This window comes from Dipodomys spectabilis, unplaced genomic scaffold, assembly GCF_019054845.1.
Source record: "Dipodomys spectabilis isolate Male_0828 unplaced genomic scaffold, ASM1905484v1 ptg000599l, whole genome shotgun sequence".
Lineage (NCBI taxonomy): Eukaryota > Metazoa > Chordata > Mammalia > Rodentia > Heteromyidae > Dipodomys > Dipodomys spectabilis.
The window spans coordinates 511835-525548 of record NW_024871276.1 but is presented as its reverse complement, the minus strand read 5'-3'; the positions used below and the strand labels follow the sequence as shown (position 1 = coordinate 525548).

General features: G+C 48.2%; 1 protein-coding gene and 1 non-coding gene across 3 annotated transcripts in view; both read left to right on the top strand.

Moving 5' to 3' along the window:
• Positions 1-13714, top strand: part of Tspan18 (tetraspanin 18) — a 144901-nt gene that overhangs the window by 41195 nt on the left and 89992 nt on the right. The gene's annotated exons all lie outside the window — the stretch shown is intronic.
• On the top strand, positions 1025-1131 carry LOC122100752. The gene has a single exon (XR_006146243.1). It is a non-coding gene; the product is annotated as a U6 spliceosomal RNA (small nuclear RNA).

The window sequence follows — 13714 nt, the reverse complement described above, 5'->3', positions numbered from 1 at the left end:
GCTGGAGGAGCCTGTGGGCTTGGGCAACATGCTGTTCACACTAGGGAGACCACGCTGGGTGTGGAAGAGGAGGTCCTCCTGGTACAGGACTCACTCAGGACCTACCTGGCTGATAGAGAGCTAGGCCTGAAGCTCACAGATATACATGGTGATGATGGTGGTCCACTTGGTGGGTAGAAACCATTTAGCTCTCTGAGCCTCCTCGGTTTCCCAACCTGTGAATTGGGCATGATACTTTTCTTTGCAGAAGTGCTGCTGGGCTAAGAGCGGGGGACAAAGATGTGAGTGGGCTGCACCCCATGACCTTCCATATCAAAGGGGAAGTCAGCAACCTTCCTCAAAATCACCAAGCCTACCTCATCATGGAGTCCACGTCGAGCTTCTCATTTTGACTCCCTTCTCCAGCGAGGTCCTGGAGATATTACAGCCAGATTGCCTGAGCTCAACAAATCCTCACTCTCTGTCTCTCAAACACCAGTGATTGCAGTGTAGAGTCTCAGCTTCCCATCTCTAAACTGGATCATAATACAATCTGAGGATTCAAAGGAAGGGATTCAAAGCCAAATGTCATTGCTGGGTTCAGTCTCGTCCTTGTAGGACTTGGCAAAGTGTGTCCAGGTCATCAGGCTTCTTAGATTTGCCTCCTTGGAGTTTGCACGACAGTCTGGCATGAGGAAAGATACTTCTTCTCTCAGCTGCATTATGGCCACTCTCTGGCTAGTGTTTACCACTCCTCAGGACTCCCCTGGGCTTGGCTTGGACCCAAAGAAATTCTCTGAGAGTGACCTATAGGTCTCTGTGAGCTGTCCTGGGCCTTCATAGGCGACTTCTCCCTGCCTCGGGGATGCTGGTCCTCCGGTATAGCACTTTTATTTATTTATTTTGAGTGGGTGTAGGGTTTGAACTCAGGGCCAGGGCACTGTCCCTGAGCTTTTTTTGCTCAAGGTTAGCTTTGAGCCACTTTGAGCCACAGCACCACTTCCAGTTTTTCTGGTGATTCATTGGAGATAAGAGTCTCATGGATGTGCTCGCTTTGGCAGCACATACACTAAAATTGGAACAATATAGAGAAGATTAGCATGGCCCCTGCACAAGGATGACATGCAAATTCGTGAAGCATTCCATATTTTTTTGCAGCATTATTTACTATAGCTAAGATATGGAACCAACCCAGATGCCCCTCAGTAGATGAATGGATCAAGAAAATGTGGTATATATACACAATGGAATTCGATGCCTCCATCAAAAAGAATGACATTGCCCCATTTGTTAGGAAATGGAAAGGCTTGGAAAAAATTATATGAAGTGAAGTAAGCCAGGCCCAAAGAAACATAGGTCCCATGGTTTCCCTTATTTGCAATATCTAGTATATGTCTGAGTCAAGCAGAAAAGGTCAGATAAGGTGATGTTAGGGAAATGAACCCTAAGATATGTATTCAAATGTTTTTTTCTTTCATGCCATTGTTTCTACCACATTTATAAGATTATTTCTTTGTTGCTTTGTATGTCCCTCCCCCACAGTATAACCCCTGCTTTCACTGTATTTGATATTGGTATAATTTGTGGAGGGGAAGGGGAAAAACCAATCGTTTAAATAGGGATACAGGTGGACCCATTGCAACAATGAGATGTACAAGTCGTTATGTAGAAAATGAACTTTACAACTTTGGTGCGGGGAGGTGGGGTCCCTGCGGGGAGGATTGGGTGGGGGTGGGCGGGGGGGGGGGGGGGGGGGAGGGGAGGATGGGAAGGGATGGGAAGGGGAAACAAAGGAGGAGGCTACAATGCTTGATAAGAAATGTACTCATTATCTTGCCCATGTAATTGTAACCCCTCTGTACAGTATTTTCACAATAAAAAAAAAAAAGAAGAAGAAAAAAAAAGAGTCTCATGGGCTTTCCTGCCCAGGGTGCCTTTGAACCCCAGTCCTCAGATCTCAGCCTCCTGAATAGCTAGGATTACAAGTGTGAGCCCCACACACCTGGTTTGTATAGCACCTTCTGCTCTCCCTCTCCCTGCCCCCAGGACATTCAAGAGGTGCTAGTTTTTTGTCCTTATCCTAAGAGGCAGGCAGATCAATGGGGTGGGGGATAAAAGGACACCTTGCTAAAACAAGCCCTGCCAAATGATGGGCACTGGGCTAACCACTCCTGGGTCCTGTACAGGACTCTGCCCTGCTCCTCTGAGACAAGCTCTTTTCTTTTTTTTTTTTTTGCAACTGGTCTCAGGGTTTGAACTTGGGACTCCGTGCTCCCACTTGGCTTACTTGCTTACAGCCAGTACTCTTGCATTTATTTTGCTGGCTAATTAGAAGTGGAGGCTTGTGGATTTTCTGCTCAGGTTTTCTCCTTTAGGTCTCAGCTTCCTTAAATAGCTAGGATTATAGACATGAACCACTGGCACCTGGTGAGAGAGGGAGGGAGGGAGAGAGAGAGAGAGAGAGAGAGAGGGAGGGAAAGAGAGGGAGAGAGGGGAGGGGGAGGAGAGAGGGAGAGAGTGTGTGTTTCGGTTGTGGGACCTGAACTCTGGGCCTGAGCACTGTCCCTCAGCTCAAGGCTAGCACCCTACTACTTGAGCCGCAGCACCACTTCTGGCTTTTTACTCCTACTTTTGTCTTCTGCCTCCCTCTGCAAGGATTCAAACCACAATCCTCTAGGTCTTGGCCTCCTAAGAGCTATGATTACAGACATGAGCCACTGGCACCTGGCTCTACTCCTACTTCTTTTCTGTCCTCAGTCTCCCTTTGTAACTCATCTAGTGCTGGATACCATGGAATACTGCCCCTCTCCCCTGCCCCCTTGTGTTGAGGATAGTGGGACCTGGCTGAAGCCACTGGTGACTCCTGGGAGGAACGGCAGCCTGTGTGCCAGGCTCCTGCCTGTGTGCCGAGCCCCTGTGTCAGACTACTTTATTTATGCTTTTATCTTTAATGGCTGCGAGCAATGGCACAGTTTGTGAATATTTACAGGCAAATTACTACAGGGAGGAAATGAATTCACTATCTCCCACTGTTAATAGACCAGGCTGTGGTTCCTTGATGCTTGCTGCCACAACCCTCCCCTTTCTGTCTTGAAGCTCCTGTAGTCTTTCTGCCAACTCCAAAGGGGCCAGCTGCATAATATCCTGTGCACCTCCTATATGCTAAACCCTGATTCTGAGGCTGGGGTTACCCAGACACGCATGGGTTGGGTTCAAGTCATGGATGGGTTCTTCCTATAGATTCCTGGGGGAGGACACTTGCTTGTCAGAATGGAGTACCTTCTCCCTGAGCCTTGAAGGATCACTGGAGACAGTGAGTCCTCTGGTAGGGTTACAACACAACCACTGTGAGAGGAAGAAGTAAGCGGACCTAGAAATGAGCTTTTTCAGGCCTGATTTATTCTGCTTTTGAGGTGGGAAGGGTGGTGTGGATAGGGGGGGGGGGAGCGAGTCCTGTGGAGGAGGATGAGTTGGCCAGGCCTCACTTCTGATGGAGAGAGGAACCAGCAACTCTAGAATCTTGCCACTTGCTGGCTGTGCAAGCTTGGCCACATTATGTCATTCTGAACCTCAGTTTTCCCCTCTGGAAAATGGGTTAGGGAGAGCCTTGGTCCTGGGAGATGACAATGTGAGCAGTAACTTGGAATCTTCTGGGTCCATCAACAAAACTCTTCTTAAAACAGGGGCCATGACGTGCTGGCTTTCTGGAGGTGAGGGTGAAGAGCTCTGGAGTCTTCCTCTGGAGGCCTTTGAGCCTGTCTGTGGCACCCTGGCTTTTCACTTAGGGTGGATCAGTGTCTTTGTTCTTTCATGAGAAGTGACCAGTAAGGAAACATCGTCTTTATAAAGGTCAGGGTATGAGGATAGCCAGAAACTGATGACTTAGTCATCTCGAGGTCACTGCTTGGCTGGAGGCCCCCAGCCAGTGGGTCCTGCCTATAGTAGAGAGAGCAAAGCCTGTTAATGAAGGCCTAGGAACATGTCTGCCATTCACTGTTCACATTGCTGGGTAGCTGGTGGCCCAATTCACCCAGATTTCAGCCAGAGATCCCTTCCTCCTCACCTGCTTCCTGGGGAAGAGGGGTCAGGTTCTGCCATGCAGGGGCTGACAAGGGTTTGGAAAGGATAAGAAAGTGGCTAAGGTACTTTAAAAGTGTTTCCCACTTTTAATGGTTGTTGGAAAATATAATGGCTTACTTTAGAGCAGCAGGACATATGCACACACAAGCTAACACAAGTGCACAGAGTGTCTGTCAGCTTCTTGACTTGTCACAGGACAGTATTGTATCTCTCTTTGTTGCTCCAGATGCAGTAACAGCACATAGTAGGTCTAACGGCACATAGTAGGTTTATAGACCTTTCTCCATACTGAATAAATGGAATCTTCCAGCAATGTGCCATGTGTGTGTCTTCTCTTAGCATCCAGGATGTTTGGTATCGACATAGGACTGGAAAGCCTTTTAAACCAATCTGGGTGCCCATAGTCATTTAGCCAGCAACTTTTTCACTCCTCTTAAAGAACTAAAAGCTTTATGTATATACATGTACATACATATGCATATATTGTATATATTTTGTTCGGCTCAATCCATTTTGATTTTGTGCAGATAGAGCCCCATCATGATAGAGACATTTTCCATCAGCCCAGAAATTTCCCTCTGTCTCTTCCCAGACATTCCCTGTTCCCTCCCCAGGAGCAATGTTCTAGACCATTCTATAAATGGAATCCTATAATATGGACTCTGCTATCTGGCTTCCTTCACTCAGCTAACTATTGCATAAACCATTCATAACCCATCTATCAGTAGTTCGTTGCTTTTTAATTGCTGTATATGATTCTCTCCTTGTGTACATGTAATATGTTGTTTATCCATTCATCCTTGTATGGCCTTTATATTGTTTTAATTTTTGGCTACTGTGTAATCAAGCTGCTGTGGACATATGATCACAGATTTTTCATGGATACATTCGTTTCTTTTTCCTTGGATAAATGTCTTGAAATTACAAAACTATAAGAGTTTGCTTAACTGCCCAGCTACTAGGCTATTTTCCAAAGTGACTTTTACCAGTCACATATGAAAAGTCTCCTCTTCCATATCCTTGCTAACATGTGTGTTTTAGTCTTTTTAGTCTTTCTCTTTCTTTCTTTTTCCCTTCCCTTCCCTTCCCTTCCCTTCCCTCCCCTCCCCTCCCCTCCCCTCCCCTCCCCTCCCCTCCCCTCCCCTCCCCTCCCCTCCCCTCCCCTCCCCTCCCCTCCCCTCCCCTCCCCTTCCCTTCCCTTCCCTGCTGGTCCTGGGGATTGAACTCTGGGCCTGGGCACTGTCCCTGAGATTCTTTTTCTCAAGGCTATTACTCTGCTACTTGAGTCACAGCACTACTTCCAGCTTTTTCTGCCCAGGCGGGCTTCGAACTGTGATCCTCAGATCTCACCCTCCTGAATAACAGGCGTGAGACACAGAAGCCTGGCTGATCAGCTTTTTTAATTTTAGACCTTCTTGTATCTCTCTGTTCAGCTAGTGATGAAGGGTGTCTTTTTCTTAAACTTCTTATCTTCTTGAAATATCTGTTCATCTTCATGTTCATCTGTTCATCTAGTTTTGTTGGGTTGTCTTTTTGTTGTTGAGCTAAAACAATTCTTGAAACAAGATTCAAAGCAACTGAGTGATAGTTAAAGTTATGCTTACTTTCTAGTGTCCTAAGGATTTTGCAGTAGGCAAAGATTTCTTGGAAATCTTAAAAAAACAGTAACTATAAAAGGATGATTTGATACACTGGACATAGTTAAAATGAAAATTTTCTGCTAATCAAAAAAGGAAACAAGTTAAGGAAACAAGTAGGAAAGTTAGACTGAAAGGACATAATGATGGCCTGTGTATCTAGAACATTCCACGTTTGGAGACTGAGTTACATCAGGCATTTCTTGGTCCTACATGCTCTATAAATCCCACTCCCTGCCCATAGCCAGAAAGCTGTTTATGGTTTCCCCCTCCCCCCCCCAACTCCCAGAGCTCTTCAAGCCATTCGTGGTAGCTTTGCTGTGGCCACAGGCTCTGCCTTGCCCTCACGTCTGGGCCAGCATTGGGTAGCATGGTCCCTCAGTGGCTCAGCATCTGCACCTTCCCCCTGGAAGTTGCCCTCCCATTTGCTGTCCCCGCAGCTCTGTGGTTCAGCCTTCAGGGCTCAGCTTCCCTGCACCCTCGCCTCCGGGGAAATTTCCAGAGACTCCAGGAGCTCAGCTTTCTGGGAGGAGTCAGGCAAAGCCTGAGGTGCCATTTCGAAGCTCATCTTTTGATAGAGCTACAAAACACCCACAGTTTGGTGGCTGAGTGGATAGTGGTTCCCCTTATGCTCTACCTTCAGAGGTTCCTCCTGGAACAGACTCCTCCCTCCACCCCTGAAGCTTCTGGAGCCCGTGGAGTGACTAGAATATCTGTGGGAAGAGTGGAGCAACAACTGGCCACCAGCTAGTACTGGTACATACTTCCCATTGTCTCCAGGCAAGCTCGGGCCTCCCACGCAGCCTTCCAGTTCCCAGCTTCTGGTCTTAATCTCACCTCCTTCTTCTCTAAAATCATTGTATCCCTGTCTTTATAACATCCAGGTCAACCTATTACTTCTGCTCAGAACGGTATGTGTTGAGAATGTGTCCAGGCCTTGCTGCCTCCAGCTCTGCCCTCTTCCTCCCAAACTGGGTTAGACTCCTTGGCATAAGCTCTCTGGGGAGGCTATGCTATCGTTTCTCATATTTATTTCAGCGTAATGAAATGCTAGTCTGATATTCTTTGTCTAGTGTGCGTCTCCCTCCCAGGACAGCAGATTCTGAAAGCAGCGGCTCATTCAGTCTGGTTCTCTGCTGGGTGGGTCCCAGCCCTGGGGGCCCCTCTGCTCAGAGAACTGGAAGACTCTATGGGTAGATGCTAGGAAGAGTTTAGGCTGGGTTCTGAGCAGTCTTGAGAATTCCGGGCTTAGACTGGCTGTACTCCTTCTTCTAAGGTATCCATCAAGAATGCCAGTGGCCAGGGCTATAATAAATGAGAGTGCTACGTAAATAAAATGTATCATTAAATAGTTGTGGTGATTTTAATCATCCCTCACCCCAGTAATGAGACAAAGCATCATTCTAAATCTGAAAGGGGCTTGGTGCTAAAATCCAGATGTTCCCCCAGTGGCAGGAGACATGCTGTATTTTGTTACATGTTGATGGTATACAAAAGGATACGTATAAAATAAATGTAGGGAATACATTTTAATAATAGATGGCATACTAGTCCCCTCTACCCAGAACCAGAAGCACCAAAGAGCCTTGCTCCGAGCTCTGATTTCACTTTTCCGTGGACATCCATTCTTGTGATAGTTTCTATTCATGTGTGAATTAATTCAGCAACTTCTTCACAGAGCTCCACCACCGTGGGTCATTCAGAGCCCTGAGGCGGGTGGCTGGTACCGAGAGAGAGTGGTAATTTTTTTCCCTCCTGTTGGCCCTCCCTTTGCAGGGCCAACCTTCTCCCTTCAGAACTGCCTTTGTCTTAGGCCCCTGCAGCCGCCTGTGGCCATTTTCCACTGAGCTTGTGACTTTGGCAAGGTGGTTTCATGCTGTTTACAATATCCCCTTTGTTGGGAGCCCCTCTCCCCTTTCCTTTTCACACATAGGTGCTTAACAGACTTAACAGGACTGAATTTGTCAGTCCTTTCCTGCGTTCCCGCGTGCGTGCGCGCGTGCGTGTGTGTGTATGTGTGTGTGTGTGGTGTGTGTGTGTGGTGTTGGGGATAGAATCCAGGGCCTCGTGCATGTTCCTAGCATCGTGTCTCTGAGCTGCATGCCAGCCCAGCAGCACTCTGGACTTAGCAGCTCTGTTCACCAGTCAGTACCCATGTAACCTGGCAGGAGGACTGTGGATGAGGCCTTGCAGGCAGAAGGTCAGAGGGTAATGAACACTTGCTACTTAATGCCTGCATGGCCTTGGTCAAAGTCCTCTTGTCCCTGTCCACCATAGTGTCTACCTGCTATGTGGGTCAGACAGTGAGCATGAGAGATGAGGGTGCCCATGGAAGCACCAGACCACGCAGTGTGTGGGATCCGCAGACCTTTGCTCACCCGTGGTGGATGCACGTCGAGGCTCCTGAGCCAATTTGAATGGTGGGCAGAGTGAAGCTCAGAGGGGTGTGTGGGGGGAGGTGTTGCCCTGATCTTGCTGGCAAGTAACAGAGCAGAAGCAAGACTCCTGTGTGTTCCTGGACAGTTCATGCCAGAGTTCCAGGGGAGAGGTGAGCACTAGCTCAGATGAGATGCAAGGAGGTATATCACGGCCTGATACCAGCATGGGTTCGGTTCAGAGAGAAATTCCATGGTGTCCTCTGTCCCCAGTCTCATGGGTGGTCCCTTCACCCAAGGTGCTTAGTGGCCGCTATCTTAGCCCTGCTTGGGGTACAAGTGGCTGCAGTGTCTTTCCTGTCTGTGCACTATTTTTTTTCCCCATGGGTCATGGTGACCTTAGATGGAAAGGCAGATTGCTTTTTACTGTTAGCCAGAGCAGGGCTTTAGCAGGAGGGTGCATGGATACTTGTACTGGCAAGACTGGGGGCAGAACCCATTCTAAATCTAAACAAATTGAGACATTCTGAGCTCCTGGAAAATAAGGATGATACAAGCTGCCTTAAAACAACAACAACAACAACAAAAAAAAAAAACCTGGGCTAGGAAATTGGCTCAGTGGTAGAGTACTTGCCTCGTATGCATGAGGCCTTGGGTTCCATTCCTCAGCACCACATAAACAGAAAAAGCCAGAAGTGGTGCTGTGGTTCAAGTGGTAAAGTGCTAGCCTTGACCTGAAGAACTGAGGGACAATACCCAGAGTTCAAGCCCCATGACCTACAAAACAACAACAACAACAACACCAAAACAAACCTGATAGCAGGTTTTGAAACCATCAGGGCATTTTACTGGTTAACTGGAGATAAAATCTTGCAGACTCTGTCTGTCTGTCTGTCTGTCTGTCTGTCTGTCTGTCTGTCTGTCTATCTATCTATCTATCTATCTGGCTGGCTGGCTGGCTTTGGAACTATGATCCTTCAGATCTCAATCTTAGTAGCTAGGATTATAGGCATGAGCCACTGGCCAGGCAAGGTATCATTCTTGAGTGTTTGCTTTGTGTTAAAGCGCATTCACTTATTTATCTCCACATCAGCCTGATGATGCACCATCAGGACCTACATTTTGCAAATAAGGAAACTGAAGCTCAGAGAGGAGGAGAATCAGGTCCCAGGACAGTAGAACACAGCTGGCATTCTAGAACCCAGACTCTCATCCCCTCCTAACCTCCAGTTGGGATCCTTCCATAGACATGGATGAGGCAGAACTGACAAAAAGCACCCTGTGTACAGCTCTGTGTGGTATCATTTGCTTTGAGACAGGGTGAGAGCCAGACTGTCTGTCTATCTTAGCTCCTCCATGCCTCAGTTTCTTCATCTGTAAATGGTAAGCAATACTAACTTGATCTCACTATGAGGTATTCAGTGTTCAAGTGGACCAGGACCAAACACACACTGCATAGATGTGGGCAGGTGTGGGTCTCTGCTTAGGCCAAAGCCAAGGTCCTATGGCTGGTGGGGTGCACTTGTGCTGGGCTGTCAGTGGCCTGTTCTCTGTGAGGATGTTCTGTGGGGCCTCAGGTGTCAGCCACTGGCTTTCCTCACTGTGGGGACCTGTCTCAGGCCCAGCCTGATCTGTGATCTCTCTGGCGGGCATATATCATTGTCCTCATTTTGCAAAGGAAGACAATTCAGAGCCTGGGAATAGGTGCTGGTTGGATAAACTTCTCTACCACGGCTCCTGCAGGGGGCTCCGGGACCCTCTAAATAGTCAACCAGTTAGAGTCTCAGAGAGCCTAGGACCCAGGTACCCTCACTTCCAGGACAGTGTGAATGTCAGCAACAGGATGTGGCAGAGAGCTATCTGTGAGGACAGGAATGTCTGTTGTCTGCACTCTCCAATCAGAGGGTCACTGGTGGACTCTTCATAGAGTCGTAAGGCACCACACGTGTGCGGATGGCAGGTTGGAGGAGTGTCTTCCCTCATGAACCAGGACATGTTTCTCAGTGCCTGTAGCATCTCGCTAATGGCTCTGTTTCTCTGTACCTGGAAGAACCAGACAGGATTAAGGAGGTCACGCACATGTCTAAGCCGGTTTTACACTAATTTCCTCCCCACTGCGCCGTGGAGAGAAGCCCAGAGCCAAGCGAGAGGAAGAATTCGTGTGGCTGACTTTGAGCCTGCGTCTATGTAGGGTGCCCAGATGTGATAGGCAGAGAAAGTATGAGAAGAGGCTTGGTATGGCTTGTTGTAGGATCCAGAAGGAATGGGAATAGCAGCTACCTGATCATTTTCAAAATTATTTACTCATTTATTTATTTCTATTTTTGTGTGTTGATACTGGAGCTTGAACTTAGTCTCACTTGGCTTTTCTGCTCAAGGCTGGAGCTCTGCTATGCGATCCATACCTTCACTTCCAGGGTTTTTTTTTTTTTTTGCTGGCTAACTGGAAATAATCTCTCAGATATATCTGCCCAGGCTTAGCTTCTTACTGTGATCCTCAGCTCTCAGCCTCCTGAGTAGCTAGGATTGATTACAGGTATAAGCCATCAACAACTGGTAATACATCTAATCTTTAAGAATCTTTTCATGTTTAGGTAAGACCAAGGTTAAATATACCAATATGGAAATTTAGGAGACAATCAGCTCCATTGACTTTTTGTGTCTGCTGTGGAATTAAAAAAAAAAACCAACCCAACAAAAACCCAAAAAACAAAACCCCGATGGTTTGTCTGATCCTTCCTGGATTTGCTGTGTGGCTTTAGGATAAAGTCCTTAACCTCTCAGAGCCTCAGTCTCCTCATCTGACCAAGGCAGATAATGACCTCTGAAGGGGCTTGTGGGAATTTACGCAGCTGGTTTGTTAAGCAGGGAAGCTCTGTGCTCCTTTGAGCATGGCTGTGACCTTGTGCAGATGGAAGGGTGCAATTCTAGGAGGTGTCGGAATTACGTCGGGATTAGTAGTGTGGTTTGAAGCCAGTTGGGAGGAGTATGCACTGGACACCCAGAATTACGGTGTTTGGAGGATGGGAGTTAACTACAACAACAACAAAGCAACTATGAGGGTCAGTAGGAAAGAAGGCTTATTTTCATAGTCTGTTAGCAGGATACCACAAGCGTGAGGAAAGGAGAAGACAACAATAATTATGTTCCCAATCTATCCCCAGGAGTCCAGGGAGAGGTAGCTCCGCCCTCCTCCCACACGGGCGTGTGTAGAGGCCAGAAGACACACCAAGAGTCCTCCCCCTATGCTAGAGCCCTCTCCAAAAGACCATGTGCTTCTGTACAGAGGAGAGGGGCCACTTGGGATCTTCCGGGCTGTTAGGATACTCCATTATGAGCACACCCTCATTTTGTTCCTCAGGCAGTCAGGAACTTCATGGCTTCTCTGTAAAGAGTCCATGACTCCTGCCTGTAATCCCAGTTTTTCAGGAGGCTGAAATCTGGAGGATCACGGTGCAAAGTCAGCCCAGGTAGGAAAGTTTTCAAGATTCTTATTTCCAACTAACCAGCAAAAAGCCAGGTGAGAGGTATAGCTCAAATGGTAGAGCTCCAGCTAAGCAAGTATGAGACTCTTTGAGTTCAGTCCCCAGTACTGGCAAAAAAAACCCCAACAAAACAAAACCCAAACCCTACATATGCATACACATACATATAAATATATGTACACACATGATGTATGTGTGTACACACATACCTGTATATATGTACACATGCATGTACATGTTGAGTATTACAATACGCAGTAGGCAGCCATGTTCTAGACAGTTATCAGAACTTCTTCCCTTGTGGGGCTCTAGACTCCAGTGGGAGAGATGGACAATTAAATGTATATTCAATGTGAATTTTATTTATAGTCAATAAACGCTGTTATAAAAACCTATATAAATTATGTGCATAATTAAATATTTACTCTTCGCTCGTATATTATGTATAATAGATGTATATTGAATTAGCTATAGGGAACAGCAGGATATTCAGTCAGTGAGCAATGGCAGGAAGCTGGATTTGAGGGGGGCTGGGGAATCCCTCCTGCTCGGAGAGGTGACATAAACAGGGGTGAAGGTGCAGCGGCAGTGTCTGTTGGATGGGAAGGCTGAGGCAGAGGGAACTGTGGGCTCAGGGCAGTGAGGAGTGGTGAGCAGTGTGAGTGGCGCTCAGCAGAGGCAGGTGAGGAGGAAGCGGTCAGGGGAGGCCGTATGGGCCTTGCAGGTGTTCCTAAGATGTGATGTCTGCCCTGCTGATGTTTGGCACACAGTAGGTGCTCCTGAGATGTGGTGACTGCCCTGCTGATTTGTGGGCACACAGTAGGCACTCGTGAGATGTGGTGTCTGTCTTACTGATGTTTGGGCACACAGTAGGTGCTCCTGAGATGTGGTGACTGCCCTTACTGATGTGTGGGCACACAGTAGGTGCTCCTGAGATGTGATGTCTGCCCTGCTGATGCTTGGGCACGTACTAGGTGCTGCATAGGTATATTTGCACTTGCTCATTCAGCTTTCTTAAGTGCTGTGTGGTTGGTAGACTCAGGAAGTAGGAAGTCGGGAAGGTGCTGCCATCACCAGCCATCAGGTAGGGTCTGGTAGTCCCCCATCCTGGGGCTTTAGTGGAGCCTTGTGGGAATAATATAGTGCTCAGTGGTGAGGTGAGGCTCAGGAAGTCCTCCATCTTGAGTGTTCCATCAGCTTGGGGAAGAAGGCCAGGAAGTTGCCCTGAACTGAGTGAACAGACAAAAGTAGCATGTGCCAAGTCCCAGAGGTTGGAGAGAGCATGGCTGGGGGGGATAGGGCCATAACATGGTATGGCTCGAAAGCCCAGGGTTTACAGGGGATGTGGGAGCCATTGGGGGGTTGAGGCTGAGTAGGGGGACTGTCCCAGCCGTGCCTCCTTGGCTACTGAGATCAGGCGGTCCCTGCAATAGGGAACAGGTTGTAAGTGCACATGCATCCAAATAGAAAGGAAAGGAAGGGGAAGAAGGGATGGAGGAAGGGTAAGCCCACTGAGGGTGAAGCCACGGGCAAAGTCCCCCAAAGCTGGAGGGTGCAGCGTAGTTTCCACCTCTGGGTGTAGTTTCCTCCTCTTGGCTGTGCATAGCTATTTGTCATCAGTCAAAGGTCACCCAGCAGGGACATTGGGGGCTCAAGGACCCCTGCAGAGAAGTGGCAGGTGCTGGTATGCCAGGCCAATGAGAAGAGACAGGAGTGCTGAAAAGTATACAAGGCACCAGAAGGGCAAGTGCCTGGAGCCAACGTGACCAACCATGCCAGGCCCCAGATGTTTTCCTGGGATGTGGGACGCTGAGTGCTAGGTGAGTTTGGGGGTAGATCGGGGGCATCAGGGTTGTATACCATAATGACTAACTCAGCCTCAGTTTCCTCCTGTGTAAAGTGAGCATCATGGTAGAGCCCACTCTTCCTTCACCAGGATGCTTGCAAGTAGAATGCATTGTCTGTCTCAGGAGCCACTCAAGGGACTTTGGGGGGGGGGCTCTGTAAGCCCTTCCGCCTCCTTCTCCCCTCCACTTCCCCCCCCCCCCCCCGCCAGGCACCTGAATGATGTATAAAGCCAGGGTCCTCCTGGATCTTCCTCTCCTACCCCCGCCCCTCCATTCGACAGCTGCCCTATGGCTGAGGCCGGGAAGGAGAA